A 12,981-nucleotide genomic window follows, 5' to 3' on the forward strand; every position below is an offset into this window, starting at 1 on the left:
CGTTAAAAACATAAATATTGCTTATAAAGCATTTTATTTCAAGTGTGCTGCATATTATCTGTGAATATAAATAGATGGGGAAAGCTTATACATTTAGACTATGAGTGTAGGGTTGTCACCTTTTGCCCAGAAAATTCCTGGACACTTTTTAAGTGGGCATGGAGAGGGTGTGCCTAGGGGGCGTGGCTTGGGGTGTGGCTTTTCGCTGCCTCAAATTCATTATGAAATCAATTGATATATATATATATATAAAGTATAAAAAAGTATGATGTAACGGTTAAGCAAATTTGATCTATTCAGGGATATACCAACCAAAAGGCCAGATCATATGGGGCAATACTGAGAATTACAGGGGATCACACATAAAAGAGCGTTTGAAGATGGCATTTTATTAAAAACTCTGGCTCTTTTCCCAGTATAACAATATTTCCTGACACTCTATTATTTTTGACTAATAATAAGGCAGATGTGGAAATCCAAAACATTTTTAACTTAATCACTGAGTATTTTTGTATTGCAAATGGTGGATTACTGGTTTTATTGTACAGGAATATCTAAGTAACGCAAGCTTTCTTCATTCAAAGTTGTGAGTTGTACCATAACCCTCCTAAGTAACACGTTAACAGATTGTGTTATCCTATCTACAGTTGGAATCAAGACTGTATCCATTAGAGATTGCGCTTCCAGATAGCTCATCATGCACAGATGATCTAAACATGGCAGGTTTAAGCAGTCTGCACTGCAGCGTCAGCCATATAAAACTGCTCTTTTATCTCTGAAGGGAGGAGTAAAGTGCTAGTAGGGACAAAATAGTCATGGTTTTCTTTTTTTTTAACGTCCCTCAGCAGGATGCAACGTCACGACTCCCCTCCCACTGTCCCACTGTCATTACCATCCTCCGTCTCTCCTCCAGACTCCACCTACCCGGGCTAAGAGCTCCTCTGGCCAGCTAATTTTTTGTAAAGTCTGTGCACTGCTCACTGCTGCGCCAGGGGGGCACTTAGCCCGGGGCATTTCAAGGTAGTTCCGGGACAAGAGACACAGAGCCCCAGACCGGGACTGTCCCGGTGAAACCGGGGCGGGTGGCAACCCAATATGAGTGACAAATAAATATGTATCTTCAGACACTGCAGCTCACACGCTGCAAACAGATGTGATTCTCTAAGTTATATGTAACAAATAATATGCTGTGTGTGTCATGTGACTGTATCATGAGCATGTAACTACTGTGCCCCTGTAAGGTATGTTACAATATGGCAGCTACCACATACATACAGAAAAACTCTGTTCCACAATCCAGACACTGAAGGCAAAAGTCCTTCATAAAGCATAAAACACTCAGCAGCAAAGGGTAAACAAAAGTTCCGATGTCAAATGAGCATAGGGTGAGATAGTGAAAGTGCATACTGCATACTAATGAACCACTGTTGCCAAAGCTAAGAAGAGTTCCTTACCGGATCATCCTTCTGATCAATGGGGCATGGGTAACAACTTTACCGCTCCAAGTGCTTGTCCGTTTCGCTTCAGAGATAAGCTTGGCGTCCTCGTGGGTATGCTAGACAGTCGCAGCATCCTTGCGACACGCCCCTTCGACGTAGTGTCTCCTATTGGCGGCGTCCAACTATCACTCACCCTGGTGTTCAGCTGTCTGCAGATCCCAATGCTGTAGGAGTAAGCTCACTTCCCCCACAGTTAAAAACTCCAAAGTTGGCTGGCCGTAGATGCACAAAAATATGAGAAAAGTCCATAGGAGTATAATAAAATAAAATAAAATTTCTTCTTTATTTACAGTCGTTTAAAACAATGAAATGGCACACAGCAAAGGTAGCATACAGGTGTGGCACTGATGGCTTACGCGTTTCGGCGGGGAGCCGTAATCATAGCCTATAGTGCTAAGTGTCACACCTCTTTACATAGTTCACATCTAAAATTCAATTGGTTAAGAATTAAAAAGCACACCTGTCTGTTAAACCTGAGCACACTAAGAATTGTTAATTAGCAACCTGAAAAAATCAGAGGTAAAAATAGATGGACTGAACCAAATGTGTAGAGTATAGAATTTGGGGAAAAAAAGTGCGCATGTCTGTAAATTATCTCAAAGGGGTATATATATATCGATAGATTGGCAACCTTTACAACGCATAGTATGAATAAAAAAAAAGACATATCATGTAGAGACAAAATAACAAGGGGGAGAGAAAGGTAAAAAAAAAGACATGATTAACCTAGGATAATATCTGTTGTTATAAGGTATGAGACCCTATATTCAAATGGGATAAAGTGTAATTGTGTATATATATATGTACATTAAAAAGTTTTAAGATACATTTAAGGTATAGCATTTAAGTGCATAATAGACACTAGGTCTATCAGAAAATAAAGATTCCGTTAAGGTATAACATATAAGTACATAATAGACACTAGGTCTATCAAAAAAATACAAGACCCATGGAATATAAATATAGGACTAAGCACTACGTGCTACATTTACCGTGTCCGGGATCTAAAGATGTATTATATGACTCTATGGGAAAATGTACAAAATTACATATAGCTGGAATGACTATATAAATTATAAAATGCTCTAAAGAACTACCAGAAGTTCATAATGTCATACTTGGAGTTGAGGCCATTGGGAATCCTGGTTCCCAATGTGAAGATCCAATATGCCTCCCTCAACTCCAGCTTACGGTCAATGGAGCCTCCCCTTTTGGGTTTGTCTACCTTCTCGATGGCACACCAGGAGAAACTGGCAAGATTGCCACTATGATAGCCTCCAAAATGCTGTACCATCGGAGTGGTTGACTTCGCCACCTTAAAAGATGAGAGGTGCTCCATGATTCTGGTGTTCACATCTCTCGATGTGAGCCCTACGTACTGAACTTTGCACTGTGAACAATTCAATACATAAATAACATATTTGCACGTACAATTGAGACAAGATTTGATGTTATAGGTGTTACCCGTGACATAGCTGGAAAAAGTGTTACACACCCTCACGGATTTGCACGGTTTACATGTGTCTCATCCAAGCACTATTATCCCTATTTTGCTTAGGCAGCATTGTAGGTGATAAAAGGGAACCCAAAGTAGGGCCCTTTCTGTATGAGCACCTGATTCCACTAGCTACCGTGTCAACCAGTTTATCGTCAGCCTTAAGGATTTGGAAGTGTTTGCTTACAATTGAACATATTTCATTCATATTGGCCACTGTGTGTGGTGACAAAAGTAACCCCTTTGAATTGATTAATAGTCTCATCTCTTTTTATTTGACTGCTGGACTGAAGGAGACTATCTCTGGTCTTATTACTTACCATTTGTTTTGATCTATATATGGCATTTTTTGGATATTTTCTCTGGTGTAGTCTAATTTCCAAGTCTCTAGCTAATGTTTTAAAATCATTGCTATCCGAGCAATTCCTTTTCAAACGGATCATTTCCCCTTTGGCGATAGCTTAAGGGACATGTTTGGGGTGACAACTGGTACCAAATAACACAGAATTTCCTGAAATCGGTTTCCTGTATGACACAGTTTTAACTTTACCACAAGGTAACCCTATTAGAGTTAAATCCAAATAATTGATGGAAACCTTATTGAACTCAAAAGTAAATTTTAGGTTAAGCTCATTGTTGTTAAGGTAGGAGCAAAACTCCTCAACCTGCTGATGGTTACCTGTCCATACAAAGATCAAATCATCTATGTATCTCTTATACATAGATATGTGGGCACGGTGGGGGTTACTATCTCCAAAAATGTGGAAGAATTCCCAAAAACCAAGGAATAAATTAGCATACGACGGGGCAAACTTGGCCCCCATTGCTGTTCCACACTTTTGGAGATAGTAAACCCGATCAAACATAAAATAATTTTTACCTCTGATTTTTTTCAGGTTGCTAATTAATGGTTCTTAGTGTGCTCAGGTTTAACAGACAGGTGTGCTTTGTAATTCTTAATCAATTGAATTTTAGATGTGAACTATGTAAAGAGGTGTGACACTTAGCACTATAGGCTATGATTACGGCTCCCCGCCGAAACGCGTAAGCCATCAGTGCCACACCTGTATGCTACCTTTGCTGTGTGCCCTTTCATTGTTTTAAACAACTGTCAATAAAGAAGAAATGTTATTTTATTTTATTATACTCCTAAGGACTTTTCTCATATTTTTGTACAATATGGCAGCTTACATAGTAGAATCAAGCACTGGATTAACACTTTACTTCAAAACAATCTTTGTCAACAATTTGGGGTAAGAGGAACAAATAAAATAGACAGCAGTGATTATTTTATTTTTATTAATAAGATAAAGTAGGTTTTAGCAATTTTCATCAGGCGTTAAATGTCCCTTTAATATTTAACTTGTAATAAGAGTTTAATCATGTGGAACATATATATATATATAGCTCATGTCATATAGTGGCTATGTGAACAGACATCTTAAATACATTTTTTTCTATTTGAAGTTCATAGAAGTGATCTTTTTTTTCATATTTTGTAGCACATAAGTGATATACCAACATAATCTCTTTACCTTATGTACAGGGAACTGGAATCTATACGTCAGCACTTATTCCTATCACTGTTACCAGGGCAGTAAGCACTGATTAATAATCAGCCTCTGTTACTTTAAAGTTTGCTGCTTAAGAAAAAAACTAAAAACTTATCTTATTCACTGTACTGAACAGAAAGAACTTGAAAACATTCTGATTATCAGTAGGCAGACTAATAGCATTACCAAATGGACTGCCTGTTTCTGAGTGCTACACTAAGGGTCTGATTATCTAGGTCTCAGGGATTGCAAGATTATGTAAGAAATCTCACAAGTACTATAAAACTCCTGGAAGAGATCTGTAAAGGCAGTTTTACCATGAGAACTGTGTATCTCACTAAGAGATGATTCCTGCATGGATGTAAAGGAAACACATACATTATAATAGGGCTCACAAAAAATCCTAATTTACAATCATTTGTAAAGAATAAATATGTAAATGAAATAAAAAGACACAGTAAATAAATGCTTTTATTACACTGCAATGATATCATAATAATATCTCTCAGCAAATATAGTTTTTGATAGAGAAATTTAAATTCATTTTAAAATTAGTCTAAACAATAGCTTGTCTAATAAAACTTTACTGCAAATGCAAAAACGTACAGTGCAAAATGTAGAGCTCATTGTTTTCCTTATTGTAAAATGAGTTTCTTGCCCCTTAATAGTGGGCCAAACAGAGGGCTTTCCATGGTGTCAGTTGAACGTTCTTTGCCAGGTCTTGGCAAATTCTCTAAACATTTTTCCCTTGCAGATCTTGCTGATTTCTATAAGTATTTGATTTTGAAAGTCTGCCCTCTGCTAACTTTGTTTCCCCCTAGTGAATAGACATGTGCGGTTCGTTTCGGATTTATTCGGAAATTCGGAAAATTCGGTAAATTCGGAGATTCGGATCGATTCGGATTTCCGAATTAAAATACTTCCGAATCTACCGAATGAATCCGAAATAGCTGCCGTATCTCCGAATAAATCCGAATTAGCTCGGTAAAATTTGGCATTTCCCCATAGGAAACAATGGGAGTTTCGGCTGAAAAAAAAACCTAACACCGCAGCCCCATTGTTTCCTATGGGGAAACACTAAGTCTGCACCTAACACCCTAACATGTACCCCGAGTCTCTAAACACCCCTAATCTAACACTTATTAACCCCTAATCTGCCGCCCCCGCTATCACTGACACCTGCATTATTTTATTAACCCCTAATCTGCCGACCGTATACCGCCGCTGCCTACATTATAGCTATTAACCCCTAATCTGCTGTCCCTAACACCGCCGACCCCTACATTATAGTTATTAACCCCTAATCTGCCCCCCCAACGTCGCTGCAATCTAACTACAAGTATTAACCCCTAATCTGCCGACCCGATATCGCCGCCGCCTACATTATAGCTATTAACCCCTAATCTGCTGTCCCTAACACCGCCGACCCCTACATTATAGTTATTAACCCCTAATCTGCCCCCCCCAACGTCGCCGCAATCTAACTACAAGTATTAACCCCTAATCTGCCGACCCGATATCGCCGCCGCCTACATTATAGCTATTAACCCCTAATCTGATGTCCCTAACACCGCCGACCCCTACATTATAGTTATTAACCCCTAATCTGCCCCCCCCAACGTCGCCACAATCTAACTACAAGTATTAACCCCTAATCTGCCGACCCGATATCGCCACCGCCTACATTATAGCTATTAACCCCTAATCTGCTGTCCCGAACACCGCCAACCCCTACATTATAGTTATTAACCCCTAATCTGCCCCCCCAATGTCGCCGCAATCTAACTACAAGTATTAACCCCTAATCTGCCGTCCGCAAATCGCCGCCACTATAATAAACGTATTAACCCCTAAACCGCCGCACTCCCGCCTCGCAAACACTATAATACATTTTATTAACCCCTAATCTGCCCTCCCTAACATCGCCGCCACCTACCTACAATTATTAACCCCTAATCTCCTGCCCACAACGTCGCCGCTACTATAATAAGGTTATTAACCCCTAAACCTAAGTCTAACCCTAACACTAACACCCCATAACTTAAATATAATTTAAATAAAACGAAATAAATTTACTATAGTTAAATAAATGAATCCTATTTAAAACTAAATACTTACCTGTAAAATAAACCCTAATATAGCTGCAATATAACTAATAGTTACATTGTAGCTATTTTAGCATTTATATTTATTTTACAGGCAACTTTGTATTTATTTTAACTAGGTACAATAGCTATTAAATAGTTATTGACTAATTAATAGCTACCTAGTTAAAATAATTACAAAATTACCTGTAAAATAAATCCTAACCTAAGTTACAATTAAACCTAACACTACACTATCATTAAATAAATTAACTACAAGTACCTACAATTAAATAAACTAAAGTACAAAAAAACCCCACTAAATTACAAAAAAACAAACACTAAATTACAAAAAATAAAAAAATATTACAAGAATTTTAAACTAATTACACCTAATCTAAGCCCCCTAATAAAATAACAAAGCCCCCCCCCCCCCAAAAAAAAAAAAAATGCCCTACCCTATACTAAATTACAAAAGCTAACAGCTCTATTACCTTACCAGCCCTTAAAAGGGCCTTTTGCTGGGCATGCCACAAAGAAAACAGCTCTTTTGCCTGTAAAAAACAACACAATACCCCCCCCACATTACAACCCACCACCCACATACCCCTACTCTAACCCAAACCCCCCTTAAATAAACCTAACAGTACCCCCCTGAAGATCTCCCTACCTTGAGTCGTGTTCACCCAGCCGGGCCGAAGTCTTCATCAGATGGGGCAGAAGAGTACATCCAGACCGGCAGAAGTCTTCATCCAAGCGGGGCAAGAAGAGGTCTTCCATCCATCATACAAGTACCAAAATACAAACAAACACTAAATTACCAAAAATAATAAAATATTACCATAATTTTAAACTAATTACACCTAATCTATGCCCCCTACTAGCTATTAATATAGCTACAATATAACTAATAGTTACATTGTAGCTATTTTAGGATTTATATTTATTTTACAGGCAACTTTGTATTTATTTTAACTAGGTACAATAGTTATTAAATAGTTAATAACTATTTAATAACTATCTAGCTAAAATAAATACAAATTTACCTGTAAAATAAATCCTAACCTAAGTTACAATTACACCTAACACTACACTATAATTAAATAAATGAATCCTATTTAAAACTAAATACTTACCTGTAAAATAAACCCTAATATAGCTGCAATATAACTAATAGTTACATTGTAGCTATTTTAGCATTTATATTTATTTTACAGGCAACTTTGTATTTATTTTAACTAGGTACAATAGCTATTAAATAGTTATTGACTAATTAATAGCTACCTAGTTAAAATAATTACAAAATTACCTGTAAAATAAATCCTAACCTAAGTTACAATTAAACCTAACACTACACTATCATTAAATAAATTAACTACAAGTACCTACAATTAAATACAATTAAATAAACTAAACTAAAGTACAAAAAAAAACCCATTAAATTACAAAAAATAAAAAAATATTACAAGAATTTTAAACTAATTACACCTAATCTAAGCCCCCTAATAAAATAACAAAGCCCCCCAAAATAAAAAAATGCCCTACCCTATACTAAATTACAAAAGTTAACAGCTCTATTACCTTACCAGCCCTTAAAAGGGCCTTTTGCGGGGCATGCCCCAAAGAAAACAGCTCTTTTGCCTGTCAAAAAAAACACAATACCCCCCCCACATTACAACCCACCACCCACATACCCCTACTCTAACCCAAACCCCCCTTAAATAAACCTAACACTACCCCCCTGAAGATCTCCCTACCTTGAGTTGTGTTCACCCAGCCGGGCCGAAGTCTTCATCCGATGGGGCAGAAGAGGACATCCAGACCGGCAGAAGTCTTCATCCAAGCGGGGCAAGAAGAGGTCTTCCATCCATCAGAAAAGTACCAAAAAACAAACAAACACTAAATTACCAAAAATAATAAAATATTATAATAATTTTAAACTAATTACACCTAATCTAAGCCCCCTACTAGCTATTAATATAGCTACAACTAATAGTTACATTGTAGCTATTTTAGGATTTATATTTATTTTACAGGCAACTTTGTATTTATTTTAACTAGGTACAATAGTTATTAAATAGTTAATAACTATTTAATAACTACCTAGCTAAAATAAATACAAATTTACCTGTAAAATAAATCCTAACCTAAGTTACAATTACACCTAACACTACACTATCATTAAATTAATTAAATATATGAATCCTATTTAAAACTAAATACTTACCTGTAAAATAAACCCTAATATAGCTACAATATAACTAATAGTTACATTGTAGCTATTTTAGGATTTATATTTATTTTACAGGCAACTTTGTATTTATTTTAACTAGGTACAATAGCTATTAAATAGATATGTACTGTTTAATAGCTACCTAGTTAAAATAATTACAAAATTTCCTGTAAAATAAATCCTAACCTAAGTTACAATTAAACCTAACACTACACTATCATGAAATACATTAAATAAATTAACTACAAGTACCTACAATTAAATACAATGAAATAAACTAAACTAAAGTTCAAAAAAACAAACACTAAATTACAAAAATAAAAAAAATTACAAGAATTTTAAACTAATTACACCTAATCTAAGCCCCCTAATAAAATAACAAAGCCCCCCAAAATAAAAAAATGCCCTACCCTATACTAAATTACAAAAGTTAACAGCTCTATTACCTTACCAGCCCTTAAAAGGGCCTTTTGCGGGGGCATGCCCAAAAGAAAAAAGCTCTTTTGCCTGTAAAAAAAAACACAATACCCCCCCCCCCCACATTACAACCCACCACCCACATACCCCTACTCTAACCCAAACCCCCCTTAAATAAACCTAACACTACCCACCTGAAGATCTCCCTACCGTGTCTTCACCCAGCGGGCCGAAGTCTTCATCTGATGGGGCAGAAGAGGACATCCAGACCGGCAGAAGTCTTCATCCAAGTGGGGCAAGAAGAGGTCTTCCATCCATCAGAAGTCTTGATCCAGGCGGCATCTTCTCTGTTCATCCATCCGGAGCGGAGCGGCAGCATCCTGAAGAGACATCCGACGCAGAGCATCCTCTTCTTTCTTGATCCAACGACTCAATGACTGTACCTTTAAGTGACGTCATCCAAGATGGCGTCCCTTGAATTCCGATTGGCTGATAGGATTCTATCAGCCAATCGGAATTAAGGTAGGAATATTCTGATTGGCTGATGGAATCAGCCAATCAGATTCAAGTTCAATCCGATTGGCTGATCCAATCAGCCAATCAGATTGACCTCACATTCTATTGGCTGTTCCGATCAGTAGGGAGATCTTCAGGGGGGTAGTGTTAGGTTTATTTAAGGGGGGTTTGGGTTAGAGTAGGGGTATGTGGGTGGTGGGTACTTTAGTTTAGTTTATTTCATTGTATTTAATTGTAGGTACTTGTAGTTAATTTATTTAATTTATTTCATGATAGTTTAGTGTTAGGTTTAATTGTAACTTAGGTTAGGATTTATTTTACAGGTAATTTTGTAATTATTTTAACTAGGTAGCTATTAAACAGTAAATATCTATTTAATTGCTATTTTACCTAGTTAAAATAAATACAAAGTTGCCTGTAAAATAAATATAAATGCTAAAATAGCTACAATGTAACTATTAGTTATATTGTAGCTATATTAGGGTTTATTTTACAGGTAAGTATTTAGTTTTAAATAGGATTCATATATTTAATTAATGTAATGATAGTGTAGTGTTAGGTGTAATTGTAACTTAGGTTAGGATTTATTTTACAGGTAAATTTATATTTATTTTAGCTAGGTAGTTATTAAATAGTTATTAAATATTTAATAACTATTGTACCTAGTTAAAATAAATACAAAGTTGCCTGTAAAATAAATATAAATCCTAAAATAGCTACAATGTAACTATAAGTTATATTGTAGCTATATTAATAGCTAGTAGGGGGCTTAGATTAGGTGTAATTAGTTTAAAATTATTGTAATATTTTATTATTTTTGGTAATTTAGTGTTTGTTTGTTTTTTTGGTACTTTTCTGATAGATGGAAGACCTCTTCTTGCCCCGCTTGGATGAAGACTTCTGCCGGTCTGGATGTCCTCTTCTGCCCCATCGGATGAAGACTTCAGCCCGGCTGGGTGAACACGACTCAAGGTAGGGAGATCTTCAGGGGGGTAGTGTTAGGTTTATTTAAGGGGGGTTTGTGTTAGAGTAGGGGTATGTGGGTGGTGGGTTGTAATGTGGGGGGTATTGTGTTTTTTTTTTTACAGGCAAAAGAGCTGTTTTCTTTGGGGCATGCCCCCGCAAAAGGCCCTTTTAAGGGCTGGTAAGGTAATAGAGCTGTTAACTTTTGTAATTTAGTATAGGGTAGGGCATTTTTTTTTTATTTTGGAGGGCTTTGTTATTTTATTAGGGGGCTTAGATTAGGTGTAATTAGTTTAAAATTCTTGTAATATTTTTTTATTTTTTGTAATTTAGTGGGGTTTTTTTTGTACTTTAGTTTAGTTTATTTAATTGTATTTAATTGTAGGTACTTGTAGTTAATTTATTTAATGATAGTGTAGTGTTAGGTTTAATTGTAACTTAGGTTAGGATTTATTTTACAGGTAATTTTGTAATTATTTTAACTAGGTAGCTATTAAATAGTCAATATCTATTTAATAGCTATTGAACCTAGTTAAAATAATACAAAGTTGCCTGTAAAATAAATATAAATGCTAAAATAGCTACAATGTAACTATTAGTTATATTGCAGCTATATTAGGGTTTATTTTACAGGTTAGTCTTTAGTTTTATATAGGATTCATTTATTTAATTAATTTAATGATAGTGTAGTGTTAGGTGTAATTGTAACTTAGGTTATGATTTATTTTACAGGTAAATTTGTATTTATTTTAGCTAGGTAGTTATTAAATAGTTATTAACTATTTAATAACTATTGTACCTAGTTAAAATAAATACAAAGTTGCCTGTAAAATAAATATAAATCCTAAAATAGCTACAATGTAACTATTAGTTATATTGTAGCTATATTAATAGCTAGTAGGGGGCTTAGATTAGGTGTAATTAGTTTAAAATTATTGTAATATTTTATTATTTTTGGTAATTTAGTGTTTGTTTGTATTTTGGTACTTGTATGATGGATGGAAGACCTCTTCTTGCCCCGCTTGGATGAAGACTTCTGCCGGTCTGGATGTCCTCTTCTGCCCCATCGGATGAAGACTTCAGCCCGGCTGGGTGAACACGACTCAAGGTAGGGAGATCTTCAGGGGGGTAGTGTTAGGTTTATTTAAGGGGGGTTTGGGTTAGAGTAGGGGTATGTGGGTGGTGGGTTGTAATGTGGGGGGGGGGGGGGTATTTTGTTTTTTTTTTACAGGCAAAAGAGCTGTTTTCTTTGGGGCATGCCCCGCAAAAGGCCCTTTTAAGGGTTGGTAAGGTAATAGAGCTGTTAACTTTTGTAATTTAGTATAGGGTAGGGCATTTTTTTTATTTTGGGGGGCTTTGTTATTTTATTAGGGGGCTTAGATTAGGTGTAATTAGTTTAAAATTCTTGTAATATTTTTTTATTTTTTGTAATTTAGTGTTTGTTTGTTTTTGTAATTTAGTGGGGGGGTTTTTGTACTTTAGTTTATTTAATTGTAGATAATTGTAGGTACTTGTAGTTAATTTATTTAATGATAGTGTAGTGTTAGGTTTAATTGTAACTTAGGTTAGGATTTATTTTACAGGTAATTTTGTTATTATTTTAACTAGGTAGCTATTAATTAGTCAATAACTATTTAATAGCTATTGTACCTAGTTAAAATAAATACAAAGTTGCCTGTAAAATAAATATAAATTCTAAAATAGCTACAATGTAACTATTAGTTATATTGCAGCTATATTAGGGTTTATTTTACAGGTAAGTATTTAGTTTTAAATAGGATTCATTTATTTAATTACTGTGTAGTGTTAGGTGTAATTGTAACTTAGGTTAGGATTTATTTTACAGGTAAATTTGTATTTATTTTAGCTAGGTAGTTATTAAAAAGTTATTAACTATTTAATAACTATTGTACCTAGTTAAAATAAATACAAAGTTGCCTGTAAAATAAATATAAATGCTAAAATAGCTACAATGTAACTATTAGTTATATTGCAGCTATATTAGGTTTTTTTTTTACAGGTAAGTATTTAGTTTTAAATAGGATTCATTTATTTAACTATAGTAAATTTATTTCGTTTTATTTAAATTATATTTAAGTTAGGGGGTGTTAGTGTTAGGGTTAGACTTAGGTTTAGGGGTTAATAACCTTATTATAGCGGCGACGTTGGGGGCGGGAGATTAGGAGTTAATAATTGTAGGTAGGTGGCGGTGATGTTAGGG

Source organism: Bombina bombina, chromosome 2 (genome assembly GCF_027579735.1).
Source record: "Bombina bombina isolate aBomBom1 chromosome 2, aBomBom1.pri, whole genome shotgun sequence".
In the NCBI taxonomy this organism is placed as follows: Eukaryota; Metazoa; Chordata; class Amphibia; order Anura; family Bombinatoridae; genus Bombina; species Bombina bombina.